The sequence below is a fragment of the Zingiber officinale genome, chromosome 1A (genome assembly GCF_018446385.1).
Source record: "Zingiber officinale cultivar Zhangliang chromosome 1A, Zo_v1.1, whole genome shotgun sequence".
In the NCBI taxonomy this organism is placed as follows: domain Eukaryota; kingdom Viridiplantae; phylum Streptophyta; class Magnoliopsida; order Zingiberales; family Zingiberaceae; genus Zingiber; species Zingiber officinale.
This window is the reverse complement of record NC_055987.1, coordinates 66,661,986-66,677,622: the sequence shown is the minus strand read 5'-3', so window position 1 is coordinate 66,677,622 and position 15,637 is coordinate 66,661,986.

Sequence of the window (15,637 nt, the reverse complement as noted above, 5' to 3'; positions counted from 1 at the left end):
TTTTTACAAGTAAAATTAGTTATATATTACAATGTTTGAGTTATATTACATTTGTATTGATTCATTCTAATCATAATTTCTTGTATTTGACTTTTACAGGATTATATTTGGATATATGTATAGGTGATGTATCATGGTATATATTTTGGATATTTTGTATTTGGCGTTCACTTATATACTTTTAGATACTTATGATTGTGAGCACTTGATGCTTGAAATTTATTATATTTTGGATATTTTCTATTTGTCGTTCACTTATGTTTTTGTATTTATTCTATGTTGTATTTTGGAGATTGTGGATTGATTTATATTGTGATCTTGTTGTTATATGTTGTGAGTATATTGTGTGGATTGAGATATATGTATGAATTGTGTTTGTGATGCCATCGCTTGTAATGGCTTGTATTTGTATTAAAATTGTATATGGGAAATGAGCAAAACAGGAGTAGATTTTCAAATGTTTTAAAAATTTTTACCAACAGAATTATAGTTTCCGTCGGTAAAATATCAGAAGTACAGTAAAATTTACGATATATTACCGACAGGATACGAGCCAGGATCTCCTAGACCACTTTTTGTGGTACAGGGGATGTACCACTCCTATTTGCGGCCGGATCGTGGCCGCGATCCGATCACAATTGATTGCGATCCCTTCTAGGGTTCACCGTCCCCACCAGGTTATAGTTTTTGTTCGGAGCGAGCGGCCGGAGGCCGCCCGGAGGACACCCTCGCTCGGCGCCCAGTAACCTGACCACTTATCCATTACCGGAGGCCTCCGGGCGACCTCCGGCCACCCGCTCCGAACAAAAACTATAACTTGGTGGGGACGGTGAACCCTAGAAGGGATCTCAACCAATTACGGCTGGATCACGGTCATGATCCGGCTGCAAATAAGAGTGGCACATCCCTTGGACCACAAAAAGTGGTCCAGGAGATCTCCTCTCCGGGATACATATATTCCGTCGGTAATTACCGATGGAATCAATGTTTTCGTCGGTAATTACCAACGGAAAACATGTATTCCGTCGGTATTTATCGACGGAAACACTGATTCCGTCGGTTCCATCGGTAATGTCCATTACCTGCCGTTTATTTTTTGCCGACGGGGGGAATATTCAGTCGGTGCTTTACCGATGGAAAATATAATTCCGTCGAGGAGTACCGATGGAAATACTATTACGTCGGTAAATTGAATTGCTGACCAAATTACTCCCGATACCATGAATTCCGTCGGTAATGCCAAATACCGACGGAATACCGACGGAATATTCAGTCGGTAATAATAGTATTTTTTGTAGTGCCATGAGATGTAAATCATATTATACTAGTCTTGGGCGATTAGCCAAAGCTAACTCAAGATGAATTATAATATGGATTTCATAAGATGGGAAAACGAACAAACAGTGTTGTTCACCTAAGGATACAAGAGTTACATAGGATGTAATTGGTAAACGTTGTCTACCTAAGTTATACTAAGTCTTGGGTGATTAGCCAAAGCTAACTCAAGAAAGGTATAATATGGATCTTGTCCAATTGGTACACGTTGCCTACCTAATTTATACAACTCTTGGGCAATTAGCCAAAGCTAACTCAAGATGAGGTATAATATGGATCTTGTCCCACTTGAATGTCTTTGCTTTTGGGCTTAGAGCTAGTAGTGACTTGCTCCTATCAAGCTTTAGAATTCAGTGGGAGAATCATTTAATTAAAGGCCTAATTAAATGATCTGAGTATGATACTTCTCTGTATTTTATTGTTGTAGACCACCATGTCGTCTAGTGCGTAGAAGACACTATCTCTGCGATCTGTTCTTGATAAGGACAAGCTCAATGGAGCTAATTTCCTAGACTGGTATAGAAACATGAGAATAGTTCTCAAGAGAGAAAGAAAACTATACGTCCTAGAGCAGCCTATTCCTGAAGTACCCCCTGCCGCTGCCACTAGAGCTGATAGGGATGCTTACAAGAAGCATCAAGATGATGCATTATATGTGTCATGCCTTATGCTCGCCACCATGAACTCTGAGCTTCAGAAGAAACATGAGAACATGGATGCTTATGATATGGTTGAACATCTTAGACAACTATATCAAGGACAAGCAAGGTATGAGAGATTTGAGATCTCTAAAGCATTGTTTCAATGCAAAATGCAAGAAGGAAGTCCCGTAGGGCCTTATGTTCTCAAAATGATCAGGTATGTGGAGAATATACAAAGGTTGGGATTCCCACTAGGCCAAGAATTGGCCACTGACCTTATTCTGCAATCGTTGCCTGATAGCTATAGTCAATTCGTCATGAACTATAACATGAATGAAATTGATAAACCACTGCCAGAAATGTTAAGCATGTTGAGAAATGCTGAACTCAACCTTAAGAAGGCAAAGCCTAATTCTATTTTGATAGTATCTAAGGGCAAAGGCAAGTGGAAGCCTAAAGGTAAGAGTAAGACCCAAGCCAAAGGTAAGGGCAAGGCTCATGCACTGAAACCCAAAGGTGGGGTTGCTAAGGAAGGGACCTGCTTCCATTGCGGTGAGACCAGACACTAGAAGAGGAACTGCAAGGGATACCTAGAGGAACTGAAAATAAAGAGAAGTGAGACTTCTGCCTCAGGTATATTTGTTATAAAAGTTAATCTATCTATTTCTTCTTCATGGGTATTAGATACCGGATGTGCATCTCACATTTGTATTAATGTGCAGGCGCTGAGAAATAGTAGAGTATTGACAAAGGGTGAAGTGAACCTACGAGTAGGCAATGGTGCAAGAGTTGTCGTCGTCGCTGTAGGAACCTACTCTTTATCTTTGCCCACTGGGCTTGTTTTAGAACTTGAAGAGTGTTATTATGTGCCTGCTTTAACTAAAAGCATAATCTCTATTTCTTGTTTAGACAAGATGGGGTTCTCATTTATAATAAAGGACAAATGTTGTTCTATTTATTTAAATGATATATTTTATTGTAGTGCACCTCTGATAAATGGACTCTATGTTCTAGACTTTGAAAACCCAATCTATAACATTAATACCAAGCGGTTCAAATCTAATGATCTGAACCAAACATATCTCTGGCATTGTCGCTTAGGTCACATAAATGAGAGTCGCATATCCCAACTCCATAAGGATGGACTGTTGAACTCATTTGATTTTGAATCATATGAGGTATGTGAATCTTGTCTTCGTGGCAACATGACAAAGACTCCATTTAGTAGACATAGCGAAAGGGCTAATGATCTGTTAGAACTCATACATACTGATGTACGTGGTCTTTTCAAAATAGCAGCTAGAGGAGGCTATTATTACTTTATTATCTTTACTGATCTTTTCAGTAGATACAACTATGTGCATCTGATGAGACACAAGTCAAAATCCTTTGAAAAGTTCAAAGAATTCAATAATGAAGTATAAAACCAACTTGATAAGAGTATTAAGATGCTTTGATCAGATCAAGGTTGGGAATACCTTAGCCAAGAGTTTCATGACCAACTTCATTGAGTGTGGGATCATATCTCAACTCACTCCACCTGGAACACCACAATGGAATGGTGTATCAGAAAGGAGAAACCATACTTTATTAGATATGGTACGATCGATGATGAGTCATACATATCTTCCTACTTCCTTCTGGGGACATGCTCTAGAGATAGTCGCTTTTACACTAACCGAGTTCCATCCAAGGCTGTCATAAAGGCACCATATACGATATGGATAGGGAAGAGTCCCAAGATATCTTTTATGAAGATTTGGGGTTGTGAGGCTTACGTTCGACAACAAGTCTCAGATAAACTAGGACCCAAATCGGACAAGTGTTATTTTATAGGATATCCCAAGGAAACAAAGGGATATTACTTCTATAATCCCACACAAGGCAAACTGTTTGTTGTAAAAAATGATGTCTTTCTAGAAAGGGAGTTTATTTCTAGAAAAACTAGTGGGAGTGAAGTCGATCTTGAAGAAGTTCAAGATACACAAACTAGCACCAAAGCCTTGATGGAAATTGAATAGGTACCACAAGATGTTGTGGATCAGGATTTTGTTACACCACAAGAGGTTATGGAACAACAACCTGTTCAAGTAGCACAAACTCTACGTAGATCTGATAGGACCCATCATCAACCTGAGAGATATTCTTTTCTCTTGTCTAACAATGGTGATGTAGTGCTTATTGGTCTTGATGAGCCTACATTTTATCATGAAGTTGTACAGAGCCCAGATTCTGAGAAATGGCTAGAGGCCATGAGATCCGAAATGGAATCCATGTACACTAACCAAGTATGGACTTTGGTTGATCCACTTGAAGGGATCAAACTCATTGGGTATAAGTGGGTCTTCAAGGTGAAGACTGACATGGATAGGCATATACCTATAAAGGTAGATTGGTAGTTAAAGGATTCAAGAAAATTCATAGTATAGACTATGATGAAACCTTTTCACCAGTTGCGATGCTCAAGTCCATTCGGATCATGCTTGCTATTGTTGCTTACTATGATTATGAAATCTGGCAGATGGATGTTAAAACCACATTTCTTAATGGAAATCTACTCGAGGATGTGTACATGACACAACCTGAGGGTTTTTGTCAATCCAGAGCATGCTGGAAAGGTGTGTAAGTCGCAACAATCCATTTATGGATTAAAGTAAGCTTCTAGAAGTTGGAATCTTCGATTTGATGATGTGATCAAAACGTTTGGTTTCAATAAGAATGAAGATGAACCTTGTGTCTATAAGAAGATTAGTGGGAGCATAGTCATTTTTCTCATATTGGAAATGATATCCCTACTCTTCAGTCAGTGAAGATTTGGCTTGGAAATTGTTTCTCAATGAAGGACTTAGGTGAAACATCCTATATTTTGGGCATCAAGATCTATAGAAATAGATCCAGGAGATGGCTTGTTCTAAGCCAGAGTACATATATTGACAAAGGTATTTAAACATTTTTCCATGCAGAATTCCAAGAAGGAATTTATGCCGATATCACATGGTGTGAGTCTTTCGAAGACTTAATATCCTTCTTCTAAGGTAGAAAGGGACCGCATGGATTAGATTTCTTATGCATCTGCTATAGGATCTATCATATACGCCATGCTTTGTACTCACTCAGATGTCTCATATGCGTTAAGCAAGACGAGTAGATACCGGTCAGATCCAGGTGAAGGTCATTGGACAACAGTCAAGAATATTCTTAAGTACTTGAGAAAAACTCAAAAATTATTTCTTGATCTTTGGAGGCGATGAAGAGCTTGTTGTAAAGGGTTACAGTTGTTACTGTAAAGGGTTACAGTGGTGTAAGCTTCCAAATTGATAAGGACGATTCTAGATCGCAGTTAGGGCATATATTTTACATAAATAGTGGTCTTGGGTATTGGATACTACAACGATTCGAGGGATTATCGATATATGAGATATGATGATATACAGAGAACCAAACAATGCTAGCATTACAGATCCTTTGACCAAGGCTTTAGCACCGAGAAAGCATGATGGTCACACTAGGTTAATGGATATGAGATATTTTAGTGATTGACACTAGTGATATAAGGAGATTGTTAGTGTAAGCCCTAAGAGACAATCAAGAGTTGATTGACTTAGGACATTTTGTATCATATTTCGTTATTTCATTAGAAGACAAAGGTTATGGCTATTATATTTACTTCAGTTCAGTGACGAATGAATAAGTATAATAATGTCCTTGGGTAGTAAGTTATTATCTACAGTATATCAATTGGTTGAATTGATAGTGAGATGTTGTAGAGAACACTACTTTTAATTGTTCCTAGTCGAGCATTAATATACAAGGACAATATTAATGCGTTGAGACTAGCATGTAGGTCAACGGATGACTTGATCTCACAAGTCATGGATATGAGATATCAAGTTGACACATGGGTATATATTAGAGAATATATACTGAATGACCCGCCATGAGATGTTTCATGGATCGTTATATGAGTGTCATAAACATTCTCATGTGACTATTGGTATGAATAGTCCTTAGACCTGAAGTCACTACGGTTCCCTACATAAGGAGTTGTGTGCTTTGGTATCGTCAAACGTCAATAGGGTGGACTATAAAGTTGATCACTGGGTATGCAATAAATTATATGGAGGGATGTGAGTGATGTAGATGGGATATATCTCTTCCATATAATGGAAGCGATATCTGTGTGCCCCTTTATTAATGGGACACAGGAATGTATGGTCATACTCAGATAAGTCAATATGAGATATTGAGCTTGTTGGATCGTGAAGTTTCGATAGACGGGGGGTGAATATCGATTACAAAAATTTCGATAAGAGTAAGCGCAGCGGAAAAAGAAAATCAATGCTAACATAGAACCAGTTTTACTTGGTTCGGAGCCTGTGTCGACTCCTACTCCAAGGCCCGCACACAAGGGTGCTTTCGATGGGCAATTCACTAGCAATTCGATAACTATTACAAACTAATACAGGAATGCTAATGAAAAATAAAGTAAAGCTATACCGACAGAAGAAGAAATTAAAAGAATAGTGTTGTCGGAACTTCGCAGCGTTGCAGGAGCGTAGGAAAGCAGATTCTGAGTTGTTGTTGAAGCTTTGCCTCTGCCCCTTCTTTTATATGAAACTCGGGACACCCTGGATCCCTTCCGGGCGCCCTGATGAGACGTGGCAGGTCCAACCAGTGAGCTCCACATGGTGACGCTGCGTTTGGATAAATTTCGCCTCCTGGGCGCCCGGATCCCTTCCGGGCACCCGGACCTCCGGGCGCTCAGACCATCTTTTTCCAGGGAGCATCTTTCCTGCAAAACAAGGTTAGTCCGAGGCAAATTTATAAATTATAACCTGCAAAACAAAGTGTTAGTTCAGTTTATAGTTTAGCAAAAAGAGTATGACTTACATTCCGTCTTTTCGAGACCAGAATCTGGTCATGATCTCGACTTAGATATCCGAAATGGATCTAAGCCGGATCGACGCCTAATGTTCCCTTCCCAGGAATGCACCCTCACAGTTACTCCCTTCCAGTGACTTACCTTTACTCACCTGCCAGACGCCCGGTCAGCCCTTTGACCTGTCTAGACTTCTCGCCAAGCGTCCGGTCAGCTCGTCGACCCGTTTGGACTTCTCGCCAGTTATCTGGTCAGCTCGTCGACCTAGCTGGACTTCTCGCCAAGTGTCCGGTCAGCTCGTCGACCCGCTTGGACTTCGTGCTAGACATCCGGTCAGCCCGTCGACCTGTCTGGACTTCGTTTGCACACTCGGTCAGAGTGTTAGATCACAACAAACCTAACTTAACATGATTTTTCATTCATCAAAACCTGAGTTAGACCGTTAGTGCTAACCGCACCAACAGAGCTTATTTGCTTAGTGTGTCTACTTAGAGATCAAGAAACACAAAGATTGATAAGAGGATGACACGGTCTATGCCTCACTGATCAATCTAGATATCAAGGATAGAGGGACTGAGTCATATAAGATAATAGCCACGGACAGGTTAGGTTGGATCTCGACTTTCTCGTCACTTGAGTAGCAATGATGCATTGCTAGATGCCGCTCATTGTTTATGTATCACAAATATTGATTTGGATACATTGCCAACGTTATGAGAGCCTATAGGGTCACACACAAAGAACATATTGGTTTGGAAATAGGTATTTTAGTTTGACTAAAATATTAAGGATATTAAGAATAATAGGTAAATCCAAAGTGTTGATGTCATCTTAGTGGTGATTGACACTAGTGCTAGTGGGAGATTGTTAGTAATTAGCCCTAAGAGCCAATTATGAGATGATTAGGTCTTTTGGGTTACTCATTGAGTTAAACGCAAATAAACTCACTCATTGGATTGAGTCCAATCTGAATTAGATACATTGGATTAATGGGTTAGACTCAATAGGTTAGATTTATTGGGTTATTGGATTAATGGTTAATCCAATATAATAAATCCAACCCATTAGGAGGAATACAAAGAGACAAAAATCCTTGGTATTCATTGGATGAATATAAATAGGTTTTTGGATTTGTTTTTTCATTAGATGAAAAAAGGTGTCTCTTGAGCTTCTCTCTTCTTCCTCTTCCTTCCTACTTGGCCGAATCTTCAAGCTTGGCCGAACCATACTTCTTGCTAGCACAAGAAGATGGTTCTTCTCCAAAGGCTTAGTTCGTGCGATGAACAAAGGATATGTTCGTGTGGATACCATAGAGGCGCAGACGCTTGAACGCGCTGAGATCTAGATCTAAAGAAAAGGTTGCTGTCGGGATTGCGAAGGGCACACAACAAAGGTATAATCCTATCATGTAACTTAGTATAGATTGTTTGTATGCAATGTTTTTCCCTTCACATGGATCTGCTGGATAAAGGATCTAATAATTTTTCCACTGTGTTTCCGCGGCTTTGGCGCACTAGATCCCAACACCAGGGTCCTTTTTTTCCCTTCTCGGACTTGTAATAGTTGTTGATGGTTTTGAAGATCTTTCTCCAAGAGAGTCATATGTTGGGTCTGAGAACCCAATTTCTCTCTCAATGGAAGAACACCGTTGCTGGGAGGAGGAGGAGTTTCCCCTAAAACCCTTAGCTAATCTTTCAAGGTATTATTTTCCCGCTCTAGTTTAGCAGCTAGGTGACCCATATGTAGGCTTGAAGAAAAAAACTGAATGTAACAACAACACGTTTGTAGTTTAAGCCCACGACCTAAGAAAATTAAGAAAACTAATAAAACATATTCAAAATACTCACAGCAGCAGCTTGGCGGTTGTGGTCGTCCGCTCGATCATAAATACTTTTTCCTTTCACAGAAGCTTGACATTGTAACCAAGACTCAGCTAAGGGGCTTCTCAACTGAAGGAGCCCAAAAGAGATAGGAATAGGATCTAGCTTTCCCAACATAGAAGGTAGTCCTTGGGCCTGTCTAAAAACAACCCGGGGAGGGATAGAGGTTGAAGGCCTCTCAGAAGAAGTAGACGAATGTTCTGGAATAGAAGGTGAAGTCCTAACACCTGAAGTAATAGGAAGATTATGTACAGGGGCATGAATGGGAGATGGTACAATGAGGGGTAGGAAACCAGGGTTTGACTCAGTGGAGATATCTTGGGAGTTAGAGCCATAGGTTCTCCTACACGGGGTTCTCTTGGCTCTCACGACGGTGGGGGAAGAAGAGAAAATTGATGGAAGTTGAGAAGATATACGTACTGGCCTAGAAACAGGAACAACTGGGAGAATATTAGAAATGAGTAAGTCCGGTCTCATCATGTTAAGGGATAAATTATAATGAATTCTAGTATAAGGCATAGGCTCCTTACCTCTCTCATAAGAAACCTCAGAAGGGACAATAGGAATTTGTTCAATCGTGGGGATGGTAAACCCAAGGGAGGTATATCCGTCAACATTTGCTCTCCTCCGTCGGGCAATAAAGGGGCAGTCCTCCTCAGAAGATTCTGACTTCTCTGCGGACACTTCATTAGAAGGAAGCAATCCAAGGGTGGAAGATACAGGATTGGGACGACGATCTTTTAATAAATCCACCCCAAACTTGGTTAAAAATGATCTGGACAATGCTGCATTCTTGTACATAAGAGCTGGGAGCATGGTGTCAACCAAAGAAAACAAAAGATCATAAGTTTAAAAAAAGACTAATCTAAGAGTAATAAACAAGAAAGGTGCTCCACTCACCAAAAGGGATATCTAATTCTGTATCGACAGAACTTATCCCAAAGGCAAATAACAGGCTTTCAGCGATTAACGCTGGCAGACTAAATTTGGCACCCCTTAGTTTTGAGAGAGAAGATTGAAAGGTCAAGTCAGCGGACACGTCTTAGGGATTAGGGAGGACAGAAAGAGTCCACTACAAAGTTATAGGGTATGGAGGAGGAGAAGGAAGGCGTAGAAAGAAGAACTTATACTTCCATTCTCCTTGAGCTGAGATTCTATTAAACAGAATGACTTTAGGATGACTTTGAAACTTAAAAAGGTTATCCTCTACCTGACGAGGGACGAAAAAGTGGTGGAACAAGCGAGGAGACAAGGGAAATCCGAGTAACCGAGAGATAGCAATAAAACAAACCAAAATAGAGAAAGATTGAGGGATGAATTGATTCAGCGATATATGGAAATACAGGCTAACCTCTGTTAGAGTGTATACTAAAAGTCTAGCTTTTTGTATAAACATTTATTTAGAAATCACATTGGTCAAATGTCTACATTTATATGCTAAGTGTAGTTGTTCAATTAATTTATATTGTAGATAACATAGTGTGTGGTGTCACACACAGAAGATAATGCTATCAGTTCTTTATAAATTATAAACAGAAGCTCACGACTAAAATGGAAAGGAACAAACCATTGGAATAGTCGTAGTGTAATTTGGTATTAGTTTATCTTAACTATAAAATTACATTAGTACACTATGAGTGTATTGAGTAGGACTATTTAAGGTAAGTTCTTTTTATGCTGACTTAATAAAAGAACAAGACCTTAGTTATTATAGAAATGTGTGCTCTTAATCCTAATATAATAACAAGCACATATATTTAATATTCATCTCTTTAACTTATTAAAGGGTGAGATTTAGCTCGATGAATCAAAAGGCCTGATAAGTTGGGAAATGATATTACTTATAATATGTGTTGTTGATTATAAAAGGAAATTGTGTCCTAGTAATCTAGGTTGATAATGTCCCCAAGAGGAGCTCATAAGGATTGTCATGTTAAACCCTGCAGGTGGACTTAGTCCGACATGACGATATGGTTGAGTGGTACTACTCTTGGACTAAGATATTGATTAAAGAGAGTTGTCAGTAACTCATTTAATTAGTGGGCATTCGACATCTTAAACACAGGGAGACTAACACACTCATGATAAGAATGAGCCCAAAATGTAATTTGGGATTGGTACGGTAGTTCAATAATAATTCTTTAGTGGTATGAATTATTATTGATGAAATTAAGTTGGATGTTCGGGGCGAACACGGGAAGCTTAATTTTATCAGAAGACCAAAACCAATTCCTCCTCTCGGTCCCTATCGTAGTCTCTTATTTATAAAGTATTATACCCACCTATACCCACCTTTATACCCATCCTAAGGTGGCCGACCAAGCCTTGCTTGGAGCCCAAGCAAGGGGCCGACCAAGTTAATCCTTGGATGAACCAAGTGGTGGTCGGCCCTAGCATGAGTCCAAGCTTAGGTGGCCGACCACAATAAAATTAAAAGGATTTTATTTTTTAAAATTTTCTTATGTGGATTCCATGATTTTAAAAGAGAGTTAAAATTTAAATCTTTCCTTTTATAGCTTTCTACAAAAGATTAAGAAAAGATTTGATATCTTTCCTTATTTATAGATTGAAAGAAAGATTTTAATTTTGATAAAACTTTCCTTTTTTGTAACCATGTTCATGATTTAAAAAGAGAGTTTAAAATTAAATATTCCCTTTTATAAGTTTCTACAAAAGATTAAGAAAAGATTTGATATCTTTCCTTATTTGTAGATTGTAAGGAGATTTTAATTTTATTTTTGGAAATCATCCACATGTTTTAATAGAAAATTTTTAATTTATAAAATTCCTTTTATAACCAACCTTGAAGGGAAAAATTGTTAAAGAAATTTTTATTTTAAAATTTCCGGAAACAAATTAGGAAGTTTTAATTTTGTGTTAAAACTTTCCTTGCTTAGGAGCTATAAGGTGGCCGGCCACTTGATTCATGAAAAGGAAATTATTTTTTAATTAATTAAATTTTCCTTTTCATGGCAAAGTAATAAGAAAGTTTTTATTTAAATTTTCCTTATTTGCCAAAACCAAGGATTATAAAAGAGGGGTAGGGGTGCCTTCATGGCTAACATCTCTATTCAATTTTCCTCCCTCTCTTCCTTGGTGGTGGCCGGCCCTAGAGCTTCTTCTTCTCCTCTTCTCTTCTTCCTTAGTGGTCGGTTTTCATCCCTCTCTTGGAGCACTTGTTGGCGGCCGGTTCTAGCTAGGAGAAGAAGGAGAGAAAGGAGACTTTGTTTCTTGCATCCCTTGGAGCTTAGTGGTGGTGGCCGAACCTCTACATCCTTGGAGGAGTCTTGGTGGCCGAAACTTGGTGAGGAAGAAGAAGGGCTTGGGGTGGTTTTCATCTCGGTAGATCGTTGCCCACAACGTCCGAGATAAGAAGAGGAATACGATAGAAGATCAAGAGGTCGTTGCATACAAAGAAAGGTATAACTAGTAATTATTTTCCGTATCATGCTAGTTTTTCCTTTGTATGAATTCCAAACACAAGAGACATATGATTCTAGAGTTTTGAATTTGAGATTCGAGTTTGTGTTTTTTTTTTTCGAATTTGTGATTCGATTGTTCCTTTTGGTTAAACCTAGAGTTATATAAGGAAATTAAATATTAGATTTCCTTAAAAGGCTTTGTCTAGGCGGTGGTGGATGATCTCATGCCCAAGAAGGACTAGTGCCTCGCCATGCAGTCCTGGAACTAATTTTGGAAACTTATTTAATTGAATTTATAACATGGGTAGATTTGGATCAATAATGCTAAGTTCCGTTTGCGATCCAAGTCTAAACCATTAAGAACAGATAAGTTAAATTTGGAATCAATAATATTAAGTTCCGTTTGTTATTCCGAATTTAATTTTTAAAGAACACAATAGGTTGTTAGGAAAGGTTCGACACTTGTACAAAATTTTTGTATAGTGGAACCGGTACGATCTTCCTAGGACCAACCAACAACCCCGAGGGATTAAGGAGCCTCTTTACCAATCTTGTGGCTGGCCCCTACAATCCCTCCAAACAAGGAAAGTTTTAAACATAAAATTAAAACTTCCTAACTAGTTTTTGCATCATAACTAGTTCATCCTTTTTGTTTAGATCATGAAATACCAAATACAAGAGGCTAGTGATTCTAGGTTTCGGATTTGTGTTTTCTTTGATTTTTGATCTTGTGATTCGATTGCTCCTTTTGGTTAAACCTAGAGTTACTATAAGGAAATTAAATATTAAATTTCGTTGAAAGGCTTTGTCTAGGAAGTGGTGGTTGCTCTCATATCCAAGAAGGCCTAGTGCCTCGCCATGTTTAACCTGGAAATCGATCTCTGAAATTAATATTTAATTGAATTTGTAACATGGGTAGATTTGGATCAATAATGTTAAGCATCGTTTGTGATCCAAGTCTAAACCTCTAAGAACAGATAAGTTAAATTTGGAATCAATAATGTTAAGTTCCGTTTGCGATTCCAAATTTAATTTCTAAAGAACATAATAGGTTGTTAGGAAAGGTTTAGAACTTGTACAAAATTTTTGTACAGGGGAACCAGTACGATATTCTTAGTAGTAACCAACACTTCTTACCCACCTTAAGGTGGCCGACCAAGCCTAGCTTGGAGCCCAAACTAGGGTCGGCCAAACCAAGGTTAGATGGGATCAAGTGGTGGTCGACCCTAGCTTGGAACCCAAGCTAAGGTGCCGACCACAATTAAAATAAAAGGGATTTTAATTTTTAAAATCTTTCCTTATGTGGAAGCCATGATTTAAAAGAGAGTTTTAAAATTAAATTTTTCCCTTTTATAGTTTCTACAAAGGATTTTTAAAATCTTTCCTTATTTGTAGTTAAAAGGAAGATTTTAATTTTGGAGAAAACTTTCCTTTTTGTAAGCATCCACATGTTTTAATAGAGAGATTTTAATTTATAAAAGTTTCCTTTTATAACCAACCATGAAGGGAATTTTTAAAAGAGAATTTTATTTTAAAAATTTTCGGAAACAAATTATGAAGTTTTAATTTTGTGTTTAAAACTTTCCTTGTTTTGAGGACTTGTAGGGGTCGGCCACAAGATGGATTAAGAGGAAATTAAATTTTCCTTATTAGTCATTGTCAAGGAAAATAAGGAAGTTTTTATTATGTCTAAAACTTTCCTTATTTGCCAAGATCAAGGAATATAAAAGAGAGGGTAGAGGTGTCTCACCCCACAACAACACATCTATTATTCCTCTTCTCTATTCCTTGGTGGTGGCCGGCCCTCATCCTTCCTCTCCTCCTTTTCTTCTTCTTTGGTGTCTGGCGGCATCAATCTCTTGGAGCTTGGTTGGTGGCCGGATTTAGCTTGGAGAAGAAGTAGAGAAAGGAGGCTTTGTTTCTTAGTATCCCTTGGAGCTTGGTTGGTGGCCGAAGTTCTTCATCTCAAGGAGATTGTTGGTGGTCGAAACTTGCAAGGAGAAGAAGGAGGCTTGGGTGGATTCACGTCTCGATAGATCATCGCTCACACAACGTCCGAAATAAGAAGAGGAATACGATAGAAGATCGTGAGGTCTATAAGCTACAAAAGGTATAACTAGTTATTAATTTCTGCATCATAACTAGTTTATTCTTTTGTTTAGATCTTGAAATACTAAACACAAGAGGCTAATGATTATAGGCTATCGAATTTATGTTTCGATTTTGTGTTTCTTTTATTTTTCGATCTTGTGATTCGATTGTTCTTAATGGTTAAACCTAGGGTGGTTATTATAAGGAAATTAAATATTGAATTTCGTTGAAAGGTTTTGTCTACGAAGTGGTGGATAATCTCATACCCAAGAAGGCCTAGTGCCTCACCATCTTTGACCTGGAAGCCGATCTCTAAAATAAATATTTAATCAAATTTGTAACATAGATGGATTTCAATTAATAATGTTAAGCATCGTTTGCGATCCAAATCTAAACCTCTAAGAACAGATAAGTTGAATTTGGAATCAATAATGTTAAGTTTTGTTTGCGATTTCAAATTTAATTTCTAAAGAACACAATAAGTTGTTAGAAAAGGTTCAAGACTTGTATAAAATTTTTGTACAGGGAAACCAGTACGATATTCCGGGTAGCAACCAACACTTAGATCAACATTGACCTACTAGGACTACTGACTTACCTAGGTTAGTCTTGACCTATCAAAAATTCTCACTTGCTTAGGTCAGTCTTGATCTGTCAGGACTTCTCACGTGATTGCTAAGCATTCAATCAATTATAACCTTCTTAGACTTCTCACCAACTCATTTCCCATTACCAGTCATCCGGTAAAACTTGACTTGATTGGACTTTTCTAAAAAAAATTATTGTCAAACAAATATCAAAAACCTGGAGCTGGATTGCACCAACACGAACAACCAGAACTTCAAGGGATTTTTTTTGCACTAAATAGAGAGCTTTAGAGTGGATTGTTGTCATGAGCCATGAGCCTTCAATGCCATTTATAAAGTTTGATTCAACTTTTACCGGTCAACCTAAAACTTGTTCAATCAACTAAACTTTAGTCAAACCTGATCCAAAGACTGAGCTCCTCGTAATTTGGACTAAGCCTTGTGATCTCGCCGTTATAGAATTTTCAGTCGACTGAAACTTTTTTGGTCGATTGAACCAAAATAAGTTGCCAAAACCTGAGTTTGGCTAAGCAAACTCATCCAGTCGATCGGACCTATTTTCGATCGTCGGACCAACATTTTAGTCAACCGGACTAGTTCTCTGATTGATCGGACCAGTTCAGATCCAATTTGACCTATGTTAAGTCACATTCACTCCGAACTTGGTCTGATTGCATCTAGTTGCTTATGGTTCATCTGTCTTGCCTTGCTCTAGTCTTTGTCTGGCTTCAGTTGCCTACAAAACACAAGACAACCATACAAACAAGCCTAATCATTTAGTTTTTCTAACATATTAGGCTAG